General features: G+C 46.2%; 1 protein-coding gene and 1 long non-coding RNA gene across 4 annotated transcripts in view; one reads left to right on the top strand and one right to left on the bottom strand.

The window, feature by feature from the left end:
• Usp10 (ubiquitin specific protease 10) overlaps window positions 1-16,740 on the bottom strand; it is a 105,414-nt gene that overhangs the window by 38,585 nt on the left and 50,089 nt on the right. The window contains exons 1-2 of one of the 3 annotated variants that reach the window (XM_085664111.1): window positions 11,354-11,802; window positions 2,583-2,760 (exon numbers count right to left, since the gene is read on the bottom strand). The exons of 1 other annotated variant lie outside the window; for it this stretch is intronic. The gene's annotated coding sequence lies outside the window, so the exon portion shown is untranslated. Of the gene's footprint in view, window positions 1-2,582; window positions 2,761-11,353; window positions 11,803-16,740 lie in introns of those variants that run through there. One more of the 3 variants, XM_085664112.1, reaches the window with a different exon arrangement.
• The window catches only part of LOC118446727 (uncharacterized), a 52,379-nt gene that overhangs the window by 32,489 nt on the left and 3,150 nt on the right, over window positions 1-16,740 (top strand). The window lies entirely within an intron of this gene.

A 16,740-nucleotide genomic window follows, 5' to 3' on the forward strand; every position in this document is an offset into this window, starting at 1 on the left:
TTAATCGTATCACTAATAGCCCGACGTTTATAAGCCTCGGTGTGTCTCATGAATACGCATGTTGCTCCCGGTGACAACGGTACAAAATTAATGCGAGCCGGAATAGTCCGCCGCGGTGGGGCCTATGCCGCGACGAGTGGCCTGCCGCCTTCCGATTTCCACAGCGATCTTTCCTTCTTTTCTACACGACGCGTCGAAGAATTCCCAGCGCTCAATGCTCCTTTTTAAGATCGGCAAATTCGATTGCAAGTTGTTTATTAGCCAGGCCGTTTTCTATCGATAATAACAGAGTGAGCGAGCGAGCGAGAGAGTAGAATAAATGCGGGGCGAGTCGAGCCGTTAAATGCGAATAAGCCACCACCAACGCGTGTCGATCGTTTGCCCGTTAATGACATTATAATTCGCGTTAATTAATTGTTAGAAGAGCGATTAATACGTCTCCGAAGGTAACGACGGTAGAGGCGGCATAAAGCCACTGCTCACCTAGCTGCGTTTATGCACATCGTCGGGATATATTCTACCCCGTTTAACTTACTATCACAGAGCCACATCGTGCTCCTTAATAACATGTAGATGTATTCGAGATCGTTCGATTAGATAGTGTAAGGCTATTGATCAGGAATGTGGATAAATTAGCACTTCCCCGGTTAAAGCGAGAGAATCGCTCGCGCGCGCGCGCGCGCACACCTTTCTTTACTCAAATTTGTCGTCGCGTTTTATTCCGAGGCCTGTTGCGTATACGCGATACCAAGACCGTTAATGGAGGAATTAAGTCATAATGTTATCTAGTTATGTTAAGAGCCTAGAGTTTCTCGTCCATATCCGTCCTCTCTTCCTTGTATATAAATGTTCTCGACAGGAGAGAGAGAGAGAGAGAGAGAGGGAGGGAGGGAGGGAGAGAAAGAAAGAACGAGCAAACTTGAGCGAAGGAAAACTTCTCTTGGTACGATCGCTCTAATTGGCCTTCGAACATCACCCGCTTCTCTTCCTCGTCCCTCTCCTCTCTGCTCCTTGCGTCTTACCTCAGCTGGCTTATCTCGGTGTAACGATACAAATTAGAACGATGTACTGTTTTCAATAAAGGACAGAGAGAAAGAGACAGATCGTTACGTAGGCGCGCGCGTTCCTTACGTAAACACACTCGCGGTTTCCCCCGTAAGACGCGCTACGTTATGCGAAATGTATCGGATGGATGCATTAGACCAGTTCCACGTCTGGCTCGTGAGATCGAATCGGTGAGATCGTGTCGTCGTCGTCGTCGTCGTCGTCGTCGTCGTCGTCGTCTAGTCTCGACTTTATTCGAGATCGCTTTAATAGGCGAGCGAACCGATGTGTATGGCATCTTATGTAAAATGGCGAATATCGGGAGATATTGCGGTCGTGTTGTATCGTAACGGTTAGATCCTTTATTGTACGTCGTTTCTGTATCGAAGAGAGGCGTAACGAAAGATAAAAAAGAAACATTTCTCTTTCCTCGTTGAATGAAATTATTTCGAGAGCAGGTGTCCAGGATGGGTCGGCACATATACAATATATAGGCAAATCTTTTTCTATAGAAGAATCGTTTTGTTAGTTTTGTAATTGAGTCAAACTTGAAACGTTAACGATGCTCGCTTATCGAGTAGAAGTTTTTCATATCGGTCAAGTGCACGTTGTAATCGTGCAATTATCTTTGTAAATTCGTAAGAGTTGACTCGTTTACGTCATCCTTATATTACCACAAAAAAAAAAAAAAACAAAAAAGATCCATCTTCTACGTTGGTCGATAGAAAGATGAAGTTGCATGTAATATCGGGCATATATCGTTTACACAAAGTTCTTAGAAAAGAACGGAAGTAATCAACGGTTAGGTTAACAGATCGATTCGTACGGTAGAGTTTCCGAGATCGTAAGCCGATAGAGATGCGCCAAGACCGTTCAAAGTTCCTCCTCCTTCGCCTCCTCCTCTTTTCGTATTATTTCCATCGAGGAATAATCGTGATTATGGCGATTAGAGAGTCGTATATACTTACTCGTATACGAGAGTGTGTGCATCTGTGCGCGTCGAACGGTTCCATATATCAGGCCAAGCTTTGCGTAACGTTCCAACGCGTATAATCTTGCTCTCAATTAACTCAATTACTCGGCTCCCTCTTTTAATTATCTGTCAAACGGAATTATTATCGCGCGCTCTAATTGGTAAATTTATAAGTTAATAAATATCGCGTTGAATAAAGAGACGCACGGGCAATGGTCCGTTTCTGTTTGCGTTTTCGTTTGAGGAACGTATCGAAGGAGGACGAAAGTGAGACGAGTTACGAGCGCGATAGTTTCGGTTTGTCGTGCGAGAAGCTATTTCACGTTTCTCGAGCAGGTGAGGCTCTATACGAAATCGGTAGTAAGATCGAGGAAGAAGGAGGAAGCGAGATATTTCGAGCGAAACGAGATCGAGGGTGACGCTGCCGAAATAATAATAGCCGAGCTATGTTGTGTCCGTCACGGATGCTTTTTCGTCGGGCTCCTATACGGTTCCCCTAATTTCTTATCTGGCAGGGTAATTTGATAGATCGCCGATAGAAGCACCTTCCTATAAAACGACGAACCTTGGCCCACGAACGAACGGCAAGCTGGCGTCGTCGTCGTCGTCGTCGTCTTCGCTCTCGGACAGGTGCGTTGCTTCGAGCGAGATACACCTGACCTGTCCGCGCGATTTCAAAGCTGCCCGCAGAGTTAACGAGCAGATCGTCCCTTCCCTCCGTTCCCTCTTTCTCTCTTGTCGTCCTTCAATTAAAGAAAAATCGTCGTTTAATACTCGCCAAGCGTGGAAACTCCGTTACGATTAATCGCTCTTCGTCGAGATTAAATAATTATAACGCGTTCTTGGGGTTAATGAGCCGCCTAATCGAATTATAATACGTCTCGCGTGTACACGAAGAATTTCATTTTCTAGAGCTCGCGTATGGCCGCTTAAATATTCAGCGCGATAATTGAGTTAAAAAAACTCGCTGCACTTCCTAATGCCGTTGAATTCGTCAAGTTTTTGCTCCGAGCCAAGGGGAAAGTAAGCAGACTTTTAATTCCTTTCCATTCCTTTCCTATAATCCGTCTAACAATAAGTACAAAAGGAGACCAACTCGAAGGAACACGTACTCGGCTCGCGTATTTTTCAGGCACGACTCGAGAATCCGCGAGTTGCTCCGACGGAACGTGCACCGCGGATCGTACTTTTTAAAGGAGCGTGACTTTCCGCGTTCCCACGGGACGTAGGCCCGGACTTTTGTCCCATGATCGAGGATCTTTTTTCTCTCTCTCTCTCCCTCTCTCTCTCTCTCTCTCTCTCTCTCTCTCTCTCTCTCTCTCTCTCTCTCTCTCTCTCTATCTCGTCTCGTCCGGACGTTCGTTCGTTCGCGCACGCACTCGTGACGGACGAACGGACGAACGGACGAACGGACGAACGGACGAACGGACGAACGGACGAACGGACGACGGAGCACGTATACACCGGAGCTTCTACGCGTACGGTACAGTCCGGCAGCACACCAGTTTTCCTTTTTTTCGCGATTGCTGGCGAAATCGTTTCTCTCGATAAAACGCATTTAATGGATTTTACGATATTTCTCGCAAGAGTGAAAAAACTTTTTAAATAATAAAAAAGCAGCGCCGCCATTTGGGACGATTAGAAACGATGGGAAAATGTTTCCTTACAAAAGATAGCCATCCTTCGTTGGTATCACGGACTGTACGTACGTGATAATACGCACACAAACTCAGGACCGAGCCACCGGCTACGTGATACACGTTTCTACGTGGGTGCTGGACGTTTTACGACTTTCGGTGGACTTGGAAAAAGCGAGTCTGTGCTTGACGTCTTTCACAACTTTATGCCTCTTATTTTTTCTTTTTTTCCTCCTTGTCATTTCGTCGCGACAGATCGGATCTCTTCTTTCAGTCTCTCTTCTTTCTTTCTCTCTTATCGCCATATCTCATGTCTTACGTCTTATGTTCGATTTAACATTGCGTTTTAGTTCGAGAAAGAAAACTGGATCAAAGGATTTTTCTTCTTTGACGTGTCGCAGCTTTACGCGTGAAAAAGATAGAGACTTTCCTTTTATACACCCTCGAATTTATTAATCAAGCAGAATTAATTAATTAAGAGAGCAACAAAGAACTCGAAGGATCGCGTGTCTATTTACGGTAATATTCTTGGTAAAGATTTTTGATGCGGTTGGGAATAGTTGAGTTGAAATAGAGAAAAAGAATTTCTTGTCCATCTCGAAGAACACGTTCCTTCGGGATACGAGCGGTGTTACCTTCTGTCGTTATACTTTTTTTTGCCTCGTCACGGCACTTTTGGGGTCTCGTCTCTTCCGCTCGTTAGTCGGCGAGTCGGAGCTTATGCTAATTTTAAGTAGTCGCCTCTCCCCTCCCAGTCGATTCCTTCCTAAAGCTATTAGGCGATCATCTCGGATTATCCCGCGATTCCGAGTTTACTCGGAGACTCGACTTTTCTAAGTTTTCTTCTTTCTTGCTCGCCCAAACGTCGCGAGAAGGAGGCTTATATTATTCGATGAGAGGAGGAAGAAAAAAGGAATCGGCTTTCGTAGATGTTAGACGGAAATTTTTCCGACGGAACGAATCGGAACGAATCGAAACGGGCCGCGTTCTCCATTAACTCGATCGTACGATCGTTCAAGGCCGTGGACATAAAACAACTACGTTATAATATTACGAGCGTCCAGACGTTTCCGTTTCTCGGAAAGTAGTAGTCACTTAACGAGTCCATACACGAAAAACGATGGTTTATGCATCGGATCCAATTATCGCCGGGTCGGTTATCAGATTCCCCCATCCCACCCCCCCCCCCCTTTCGAAGGAGTAATTTCACGTTACGCGGACTAAAATGTTACTCCTATCTCGTTATTATTACGCTATCTCGTCTCATTATTCTATTAAGAAATGATTTTTCCGTGAGCAAGCTTCGCTACCGAGTAACAGTACACTCTCGGGGTCGTTACTTCATTACGACTTTTCTCCCCCTTTATTATCGAGAAAACGCGCGCGACCTGTTCGCGCGCCAAGAGTTCCAACAATTAGATTCCCAAGAAATTACGATCGCCTTCTCTCCACATTGTTTCGTTCGTTGCCGTCGTATCAAAGAGTTAGTTTCGTGCGTAACGCCTTGCGCTCGGAAAAGCAGAGATACCGGTACTACGCGTTCGATAATGACGACGCCGATAATAATCAGTAATGATAAGTAATGCGGTAACTCTCATGGCTGGAAAGAAGAAAAGCCATTTTCCATGGCAAATAACGTCAAAGTGGTGTTATCCTCCCCCATATCCCTATGGGTATTCTTTTACCTTTTTATGATGCGACGTCGAACGTACACGACTTTACCTTTGATTTATACTTCCGACAGGCGTAACGAACTCGCGAAAAGAGAATCAATAATAACGCTCGGTTCTAAGATAATATTTTCGTATCGATCTTCTAAACTGTTCTTTCGTCGGTATGCCCAATAGTAGTCTCCCGAGAGAAAGATAGAGAGAGAGAGAGAGAGAGAGAGAGAGAGAGAGAGAGAGAAAAAGATAGAAAGAGAAAGATCTATCGCGTTTTCTTATATCCCAGCCTAATCAATATCCCAGGAACCGAAGCAAAAAATTCTTGCAAGATTTTTACTCGACGGGTTTCTACATACTTTTCCAAAAGGATCTCGGAGAGCATGAATCAAAGTTCGCCCCGTCGCTTTCGCGATATTTATTGCTCCGTTCCGATTTAGTCGCCTACCAAGGCGCAGAGAGAGAGAGAGAGAGGGAGAGATTTATACGCGTCGCGTATTGTTGGATTTTCTTATGAAAATGGTGAAACAGGACACAGCGTATTTCGGAGATCAGACGGAAAAAGAGAGAGGAGAGCGCAAGAAGGGAGATGAAACACGCGCGTTGCCGCGACTCGAAATTTATTCGTCGGACCCTTTCTTTCTCTTTTTAACCGAAAGAACCAACCTCCGTCCTAGATGTCCACGCAGATAAGGCGCGCGTGCAAGACAGCCGGGGGACAGAGAGAGAGAGAGAGAGAGAGAGAGAGAGAGAGAGAGAGAGAGAGAGAGAGAGAGAGAGAACCGGAAACGCCGCAGTTTCGTCGACTTTCAATGAAATCCATTGCTCGCTCTTAGACGAGAGATGCTAGGAGAGAATATATTTTTCGAAGAAAATGAAAGGAAACAGAGAGAGAAACAGAGAGAGGAGGAACGAACGCGAGGATAGGAAGGGACAGAGACAGACAGAGAGAGAGAGAGAGAGAGAGAGAGAGAGAGAGAGAGAGAGAGAGCGGGTTCTGGTGGCGCGACGGGCCCAAGAGAAACCGTGAATGGAAAGGGCGATGTTAGAAATTCGTCGTCGAGCCGGCCGTCGCTCGTCCAGCGTTCTTCGTGCTTGACGTACGTCGTTCGAAGAAGAGACCTCGTCCCCTCCCTTCGTTCGTCGGGAGAGTACACTCGCGGAATACCTAACAACTTTCGTAGACCGGGCAGACGGCCGAAAAGTTCTGCTTGAGACAAAGCAAAGAGGAGGAAGAAGAGGGGGTGGTGCTGCTGACGGTGATGGTGCCGATGCCGGTGCTGGTGGGCGGCCGCGACGTGCGCTGCCCGTTTTTTGCGCTTAAACTCCCCTCGTCTCGCCTTTTATTTGGGCCAGACAGGAATTCGGCTAAATGCATTGATTAAACTCCTGACATCGTTCGGACGGCCCGGTGGCCACCGTGTCTCCGCGGACGAGTTCGATCTTTTTTTGCGATTCCCTCTCTTCGAATCCCTTATTTTACGTTCGACGTGTTCTCCGACGGATTTAACAACGAGCCGAGCGAAAGAAGAGAAAGAGAGAGAGAGAGAGAGAGAGGCAGAGAGAAAGAGAAAGAAAGTATATATGTACGAGACTTCTTGCGAAGGAAGAAACTCGCTCGGAGAGTAGACGCGACGTTGTACGAACGGGCCCGCGACAAGGTTCTAACGACTCGTCCTACCTCGTTAACGTCCGATATCATCGAACCCTCCAACGATAACGGAGCTCCTCCTTTTCCGATAAATATCCACCTTTCCGATTATAAGGGTAGATAATATCCATCGAAGATCGACCAGTTATAATCGATTACTAATTACTCACCCATATCTTATTTGAAACGTGCTAAGGTACTGTGATATTCTTGTAAAACAAGACGAGGGAGAAGCAATTCCTATATCGATAATGTTTCAAATTACGAGGTGAAACAGTACGCATGTAGAAAAAGAAAAAGAGAAAGAGGGAATATTTCGATACTCATTGAGACGTTCCCTCATCCGGAATACCATCGAGCGATACATATCATTCAAAAGGCCTCGTTTCGAGTCTCGCTCTTATACTATTTCTCTCTCTCTCTCTCTCTGTCTCTCTCTCTCTCTCTCGCTCTAGCAGAAACGAATGCATCTCTTCGCAGCTCGTTCGGCAAGCAAAGCACGAGGCAAGTTTGGCATGCATCGCTCGCTCCTCGGAGCAGCCAAGAGCCATCTATGGAATTACCCCGATGATTAATGGTGCGGCTGGCTCGAGGCACCCTTTTCTTCCACCTCCATCCCTTTCTCGTCTCTCTCTCTCTCTCTCTCTCTCTCTCTCTTTCTGTTGCTTTTCGTATGGTCCCGTAAAACGGACGCCTACGTCTCCTCTTCGACCATCGCCTTTGGGCCCATCACCGATCTCTTTCCAATTGTTCTTTCGCCGTCGCGTAAAAACGCTCGCTTTAAACCCGTCCTGTCGAGTAGCCAGATTCTCTCTTTCTCTTGCAGGATCCTTTTTTCGGCCTATATCCTTCGATTCCTTAGGATTCTAGCAAATACTAGAAAACGAGACGACCGAAAGTTGTTCGATAGGCGAGAGCCGAACGGATTTCGGATCGCATGTCGACGGACAGTAAAAGAGAGGCAAGTCGAATAACCGAGGACGGGTGCATCTTCTCCCTTCTCCTTATTTCTCTCCTTCTTCTTCTTCTTGTTCTTCTTCTTCTTCTTCTTCTTCTTCTTCTTCTTCTTACCAGCATGAAATAGCAGTGATTCCGCGGAAATGTGCAATATCTTTCGTGATCGGGTATTATTACGTCGTGATTAGGGGTCAGGATCTAGGCTAGAAACGTCTAACGTTCCCCTCCCCCGTCAACGGACAAAGGTTCGCGAACGTAAGGGCGTCCTCGTCCTTCTCTCGTCACGCGCCGTCATGCGATTCGTGACGAGCGCGAATCGCCGTCGTGGGAAACGACGTGCTTTCTATTATGGCTCCTCTCGATTATTCGCCGCGCCGCCGTGATCAACGACCTATGCCGCAATGCCGTTCCTTTTAATATTTTCTACCGTTTTACGTGAGAGATAGTTATCCAAGAGCAGAGTAAAATAATAGGAATAAAATGATCTCTCGAGAATTAAAAGATCGCTAGATTGAGCTAGATTCTTCTTCCTTCCTATTTGACAAAATATTCGTCATACGTTTACGTTGGACTTGGCGAATCAACGATAAAACGCATCACGACGGATAGAGTTTCGTAACTCGGCGGTATTATTCGAATGGTTTTCCCCTCGAGCCGGAGGTAATAACGAGAACGATCGTGCCAATTGAATAGTGATTTGCCACGTTCTTTCAAAGGTATGACAAAGGTATTTAACGATAAAACGAACGAAGAGAGAAAGAAAGCGGGACCGTCGACGTAATTTCGAGATTCTAAAGTTGAAAGGAAGTTGGTCGTCATCGTCGAGGAACTAACGACGATCGACAAGCGACACTTTTGGAGTCGAACGTAAAAGAAAGAACCAGAGAGAAAGAGAGAGAGAGAGAGAGAGCAATGAGGCGAAGGAAGAGGGGCCCGCATTGCGGAACGATGCGCAACGACTGCACCTGACACGTCATTTGCGAGGAACGTGCATCGACGAAGACCCGATAGCTGATCATTATTCCGCGTGTGCGAGTACATACGAGCGCGCGCGCGCGATTCTCTTGGTGTGGCTGCTAAGTCGAGGTCTCAACGACCATGCCATTCGTTTCCACGCGTCGCCGATCGCGAGCCGTCGATCTTACGACGACGATGACGACGACGACGACGACGACGACGTCGAACGACTACTTTCGACGAGGAAGATTCCATCGATGTTATCTCATCTTCCTCCTTTGCCAATTCATCGTCGCGAAACTTTAACAACGGTCGATCGCTTAACGATCGATTTCAAAACTTTCCAACCAACCGATAATTTCTTCCTCCTATGAAATCGTCCGTCTAATTTTATTACGGCGGGCTTTAAAATGATGGAAGATCTCTCAGGGATAAATCCAGGATGTTCTCCCGGGTAGCTGTTCCCTCATTCCCCCGAGGTAGGGTCGAGTTTAATAAAAGATGCCGGTGTATGCGTTCGCGATAGAATGTCGCACGGTGTCGCTCGTTTTTCTTTCTTTCTTTCTTTCTTTTCCATTTTTCTTTTTTTTTTTTTCGTTCATTCTTTTTTCTTTTTGCGCCCTTTTTCGCCTCTCCGCAGGAGGTAAAGGGAAAGTGTCGGGAAATCTACGCGCGATATCGGTTCTCGACGAGTTCTCCGCCGAGAATCCCGATTTTACGAGTAAGATTTCGTGAACGATAAAGAGGAACGAGAAGGCCGGCTGCGATTCGGCGAGTCGCGGAAGTCATTTGCCAAGTAAGATGGCTAATTGGCTCGCGAAACGGCGATGAGCCGAGATAATAAACCGACGGCCTTCCTCTTGCGTAAAAGCCCGTCGTCGGCGAGAAGCTATCACGGCGGACCTTGCGTATGCGCGATCTGCTCTTGCATATTCGCGACAGAGTATCCTTTTTCTCCATCTCTCCTCTTTCGACTTTCCCTTTCAAAGTAACTTTGCCAACTTGGAAAATGATCGCTATCCTCGCTCATTAAAAATTTCCATTTCCGTGCGGCTCAAAGTGTACTCTTAAAGTCGATATTGAGATTATATGATAGTTGATAATTTCCTTTGCATTACTAGAAGACCCGAAGGAGATGGAAGAAGAAGAAGAAGAAGAAGAAGAAGAAGAAGAAGAAGAAGAGGAGGAGGAGGAGGAGGAGGAGGAAGAAATGGAAGTAGACGTAGGATAGGAATGATTCTAATAAAGCAGTCGAATATCCAACAAGCGGTCGTTTCAATTAAATGGCCCCATGGGTGCCAGTGGCGTGCAGCACCCTACGACCGGGACGTGATTAAAAGTGACGTTGAACCGTAGCTACCGAAGCCACGGGGGGCTGATTGTCGGGGGGTTGCGCGTAGCTTTTTCCTTCTCCCACGTGTTTAGGCTAATTTTCTCATGTCGAGGCTCTTCTCTTGGAGAAGGTGAAAGGAGAGGTTCACGCTCGATTTATTCTCGAGAACAGCGAGAAACGACGAAAGACGAAGGACGATCGGAACAAAGTACAAAGCACGGAGAGCGATCGTCGATAAAGAACGTTGCTTGGTCAGCCTGAATATGTGTAGGTACGCGCGCGGGCGCACGCTCGAGAGAGAGAGAGAGAGAGAGAGCGCACTGATATCCGCTTATCTGGTACGTAACTCGTGTACGTAACGGTATCGCGTACTTTTAAATCAGTCGCACGAGGGTGAAAATACTGCGTCGTCGGTGTTAAACGAGCACCGTTCTTCCTCTGAAAGTTAATTCACGCTCTTTTAAAAATCCATATATTTTTCTTTGGTATAAAACGGACGATTAGACGATCTAGTTTTCTCGTAGGGAAAAAGACATCGAACGCAACTGGGGAATGTTTTACCGTAGAGAATTATGGCGCGATACGTTTAAACGTGCGTCGCGAGTCATGTAATATATTTTTTATCGAGGCACGCACGCGGCCTTTTTTCGTTATCGCGCCTTATGTCGTACCGCTCCGACCTAAATGCATTCGCAATTTTTCTTCTTCCTTCTTTCCTGTTACGGCGAAGAAGAAGGAGGAGGGTTAAGGAAAGTCCGGCTGCGTTACGATTCGACGATACGCACTTAAAAACGGACGAGGTATGCCGATAAAGACGACATTTGTCAAGTCGCACGACCAAGGCAGATTTTATTCATTTAGCGCACGCTCTATCGCCCGCATTAATTTGGATTTTATTTTTTAATAACAATCATTAATTGCAAGCTGCGTGCGAGCTGCATTTACGAGAAGCGACTATCTCGGGGTAACATCGAAAGAAACGTCACTCGTTCGATTGTCGTAATTAAATGCCGCTAATAAATTTGTATTCGTAGAATGTATAAACTATATATGAAATTACCGCAATGCGTAAGTCGCGTTTACGTGGCACGTGGTAATATCTCCATGTATGAATTAAATATACAACTTAAAGCGTACCTAATAGTAATATATATGTAGATCGCGAAGCGATGCCTTCTTTAATTCCCCCAAGCGGTATCTGCCGTTTAAAGAAGAACCTCTTAATCTCGAAATTGGTCGCATGGTTTCTCGTTGGCCATCGCGATGAGAGGTAAAGTAATAATCAGAATTCGTGCGAGGCCAATGCGTATTGCGTGTGACGACGAATCGGTGCTCGATGCGTGCGTGGGCGTCCCTTTTCGTCCTTTCCCTTTCTCTCTCCTCCCCCCTCTCTCTCTCTCTCTCTCTCTCTTGGCGTCTCCTTGACAAGCGGGTGTTTAATTGGCGTTGAAACCACTGGTGTGACGGGAACATCGTACCGTGGCGTCGCCCGAATGCCTGAATCCTTTGCAGTCGAAGCTAGCAAGCAAGTCTAGAGAATCCGCCATCGCTGCTCCGCTGCTGGGGAACCTGGTAATTACCTACTCGTGGCACGCAACTACACTTATACTCCTCCTCGTCGTCGTCGTCGTCGTCGTCGTCGACATTGCTCTCTCTCTCCCTCCCTTCCCCTTTCTTCCATTTTCCTCTTTGCCACGCTCGAGAACGCGATGCGTAAGAGTATCCCTTCGTTAAGACCCGAGGGAAAGTTAGCCTTTGATAAAAATGCGCCCGTGACTCATTAAAGAAAAGGCAAGGAGCGTGGATACGGGAAAAGCCCGATTATGACATTAAGCGAGGTGCAAACGATTGCACGCTGTCGTGTTTACCTCTTGTTATTATTTACCAGAAGACGGTCTTAATTGAGCGACTACCAATGATCCGGCTCCGTGCATTCTCCTCGGTTGGAAACTTTGCCGTGCGCTACGCGGATAGATGGTATGCGCGCTCGCCATGCATAATACGAGAGTTGTATGTGTACACCTAATTATTCCTGACGACGCATTATCATAAATCTTATTGCCAGCACCGGTGTACGCGCGCGCGCGCTCCGCTCTCTCTCTCTCTCTCTCTCTCTCTCTCTCTCTCTCTCTCTCTCTCTTTCTCTCTCTCTCTCTCTTTTAGTTTAACGTACAGACAGCTGCTCGAGCCCGGCTAGACGTAGGAAAAAGAGAAAGAAGCTGAAGACTCCGACAGCCGCTTGCTTACCGCTTGCGTCAATCTATTAGGGCCCGCGATACGCCTTTGAGATTATCGTATTTCGTACCTATACGGTGGTATGCCAGGTAAAATAGAAGCAAGCGATTTTCTCTTGCGCGGGCTATCGCAATGACTTATCGGAGAGACTTCCACGATCGTTCGACGCCTCTTGGTAACCAAAAGAAAATGTTAGAGCCGTTTCGATTCTTTTCTCTTCTTCTTCTTCTTTTCTTTTCCTTTTCCCTCTTCTAGCTCGTTCGAACGTTATCATCTACGCACTCGTAAAACTCACTTTTACATCCGAGCGAATGGATTTATAGCGTTTGCTTACGTAGTAGCGGTTCTTCGTTGGAGAAAATCTAACCGATTACTTTTACTTTCTATCTGGAAATATAACAAATGATTGCGTGCTTTATTAAAGATTTTCTTGATACTATTTTATAGATCTATTTCGAAGATTTATAATATCGCAATTATGAAAACGCGCGTTGTTTTCATCGGAATTTCTCTGATTCGATTCCGGCCAGTATTTACAACGTTAAATGAAAATGAAATCGCTCTTTAATAACCGATAAATATTAAAATCGATGGAAAGACGTATTGTTTCAAGTTAAATATATTAAAGGCCAAAGTGTTTAATTATTTAAATGTCTCGTATTTATCGAGATCCATTTAATATTTGCAGTTTGCAGGGCTTGTACCGACGTGAACGTATCCGTGAGTACGTTCTCGGTCGTATCAACCAATTGATTGGACGAACGACGTTTAGAGGGTAAAAACATTTGTTCGTACGTTTAATCGGTCCAAACAAAAAAAAAAAAAAAAGAAAAAGGCATCGCCTTCGGGAAGAGCGGTAATTAAATACGGGTCACTCGTGCTTCTAATGCCGCGAGGCAACCCTATTATGATCTCATTAATCATAATCAGCGGATCGTCGATGTGGTGCATTCAATTAATAGATTCATTGCGTATCGCGTGCAAATTAATATATGATAATTCACTAGATTCCGCCTGTAGCTAGAATTGAATCAATCAACGAGGTAGACGATGATATGTATTTGACGGATCATCCGAAAGAAAAAAAAGGAGACAGATATATCACGTAGAGCGCAGTTATATTCGGCTATACTGAATTTATCGAGCTAATCTACATGAACACTGCCGTATCGCTATCACTCGATGGACCGATCTTCATTTCTTTTCTCATTGACGACGCATCAGTTTCCCCTCGGTATGGAACGAAACGAAAAGATTACGATCGTCTGATAAAAATGTCGTCGACTCTTGGAAAAACGCAATGATTCGTAAGATACAAGGAGATACACGAGTACCCTTTTCGGTAATCCGGACCGAGATATCTCCTAGCTATCTCTTCGTAAAGCCTATTAATTAGCTTTGCTTACGGGGATGTCGCGTAAAGAAAAGCGGAGAGAGAGAGAGAGAGAGAGAGAGAGAGAGAAAGAGGAAAAGGGCAGTATAGGAGACTGTCGGTGGCGGCAGCGGTAGCGACGGTACGGGGGTAAAAGGCACTTAGAGTAAGAGTGTATAAAGCAGGCGCACCCTCTGCTGTTAGAGAACGAACGAACGAACGAACGAACGAACGAACGAACGAACGAACGAACGAACGAACGAACGAACGAACGAACGAACGAACGAACGAACGAACGAACAACAGACGGGTGGTCGCTGCCAGGGAGAGTGGGGAATATTTAAAAAGTAATATCAATTACATTTGCATATTCGCCCACCCATCCACAAGCCGCCCCTTTCCTCTTTCTCTCTTTATCTCTGTCTCTGGGACCATCCCTTCGTGTAGTATAGGGGTTGCCAGTTTTACCAACGCATCCTATAGTTTAGTTATACCGTTAGAAAAGTACCTGCACGACGAAAAACTCGGAAGGCCTACGAATGGCCGACAAGACGAGAAAAGTGCAATCTGTTTTTTCCTTAACGATTTTCGAGACAAGAATATTCTTCCTTTACATTTGTACTTTGTAAAAGATAATGATCAGGAATCAAACGAATCGCGAATAGATTATCGCCAGAATCGGGGGCAAACTTATAATATCTTGCGAGTTATCGGTGTGTATATAACAAACGTGCGAAATCTCTCGTATTTTTATGCTAACGGGGAATATTAAAGAGGGGAGGAAAGAAGGAGAAAGACAAGACGGAAGGGTGGGAGGGCAAAGGACGCTTCGTCGTCGCCAGTAAGAAGATTTTACGTAGATGGGAAAGTCGCGGGAAAGAACGAAAGGGACGAAGAGATGCACTTTTGCGTGAATTTACGTAAAGGCAGTGCCGTGCCGCAATACGATAATGCGATAACGCCGTTTCCTTCTCTCTCTCTCTCTCTCTCTCTCTCTCTCTCTCTCTCTCTCTCTCTCTCCTTCTCCCTCCTTCTTCCGTCCAAAGGGATTTCGCCATTGTCCTCGAGCCGATTGTTACTTTGCCGAGGCGTTAACATAACAATGCGCAAACACGGCACGTCCCTCTCTTCCTTTCGCGAGAGTTTCGCCCCGTATTTTTCTTCCCTCTCGTTAAAACAATTTTTCATCTTCGAAAAAAGCCTCGCAAGATAAGGACGAGGAAGCGGAGAAGGAGAAGGAGAAAACCTTGGAGCGGGCAAAGCACGCTCGTTCCATTATGGTTTATTCGCTCGCTCGAAAAATGTGGCCTTTCTATCTTTATTTAGTAGAAATCGAGTAGGAGAATCTAACGAGCAACGCGTCGTAGACTCGATCGTGGTAACGAGTCGCAATCATTTTTTTCCAGTCGGAATCCGTCGGCTTCGTCGTTTATCTTCGAGAGGAGCAGGAAAAATGACGATACGCGCGGGGATCTTAGATGGAAAGGAAGAGGGAGGAGACGAGGGAGTTTGCCGGAACGACGAGAAGTCAGGGCACTCAGCGTGGCTAATTGCTCGAATCATTAAGAAAAAACATGAAATCTAAGCCAGGGCTTCTCGCGCGCGCGCGCGCGCGCGCGTACTCGCTCGCTCGCGCTCGCCCGAGCACAGTGGGAAGGCACAAAGTCGAGATAATGATCGTTCCAACGAACGCAAGTACTACGTGTATGCAGTATCTACTATAATGAAAATAATCACGTCGGTACGCTAACGACAAGCGTCTTTTATTCCAACTCGTTCGATTCGTTATCGTCGTCGATTATTGTCGTTGCGATAAACTCGAAATTGCACTTCTCTTCCCATCTCTCTCATCTTAGCTTTTTTCCTTCGCTTTCTATTTCTTCTTCTTTGGCGACAGTTAGAACGACGATCGGTGCAAGGCGCGATTATCGAACGAGCAGCCGGCTCGAATAACGCTCCGCCGCGGCTGCAGGCTCAGGTGTCTCTCCTCGGCTCGCGGACTCTATTGTGCGTACAGGGGTGCATACATTACTTTCGACGGCCCTCTTGCCTTCCTCCTCATGGCACCCACACCGCGATGCGGCCAGGTGCGACGACGACGTACTACGTATAACCATCCCGTGACCATATATCGCGCGCGCGCGTTTCTCCGCGATTGCCGACGCAAACTTTACTACAATTTACTTTTCAAGTAATCTTGAAGAAAATTATTGTCCGACTCATCGGTTTCTTTAACCCTCTTTCGAACATTCCAACTGCGAACGGTCTCCTCGATTCCTCTATACGGGCGTAACTTTTATCATCGAATTTATGTTACCACAGGCGCAATATTTCGTTCCTTTCGTCCAATTTCTATCAAGACGTTGGTTATTCGCATGCGCGTTGCGCGACAGTTTATTTGATCCACGACCGGGAAAAGAATTTTTTCTAAGATAAACGTCACTGCGACGGCGATTACGATCGACGTCGAAGCGACGAGCATAAACGATAAACGACGTGGCTCTCTCACGGCTGGTAAAGATACGCGCAAGTAATAGCGAAGCATCCTCCACGAAGTATCCTTTACGAAGTAGCCGCTTTATTTAGATTTTTGATTTCAATAAAAAGTTTCTCGTGTACGCGAAGGCACGCAAGATCCGCCTCTCTTCTCTTCGCCATCGACGTCATCCGGCATAGAGCTTCCCCCTTCCCCTCCCCGTCCGCCTATTCGTAATCGCGTCATATCTTTCAGCGGTGCGAGTCTTGGCGAAAACAAATCTTGAAATGCGACCAGGTGCGCGTGACAAAGCATTCGTCGCGTTCTTTAAAGAACATAAACTCGATCAGGAGAAAAGACTCTCGTAGAGGAGAGAGAGAGAGAGAGAGAGAGAGAGAGAGAGAGAGAGAGAGAGAGAGAAGGGGAGGGAGGTGGGTGGGG

Source organism: Vespa mandarinia, chromosome 25 (genome assembly GCF_050613455.1).
Source record: "Vespa mandarinia isolate Hongniang chromosome 25, ASM5061345v1, whole genome shotgun sequence".
In the NCBI taxonomy this organism is placed as follows: domain Eukaryota; kingdom Metazoa; phylum Arthropoda; class Insecta; order Hymenoptera; family Vespidae; genus Vespa; species Vespa mandarinia.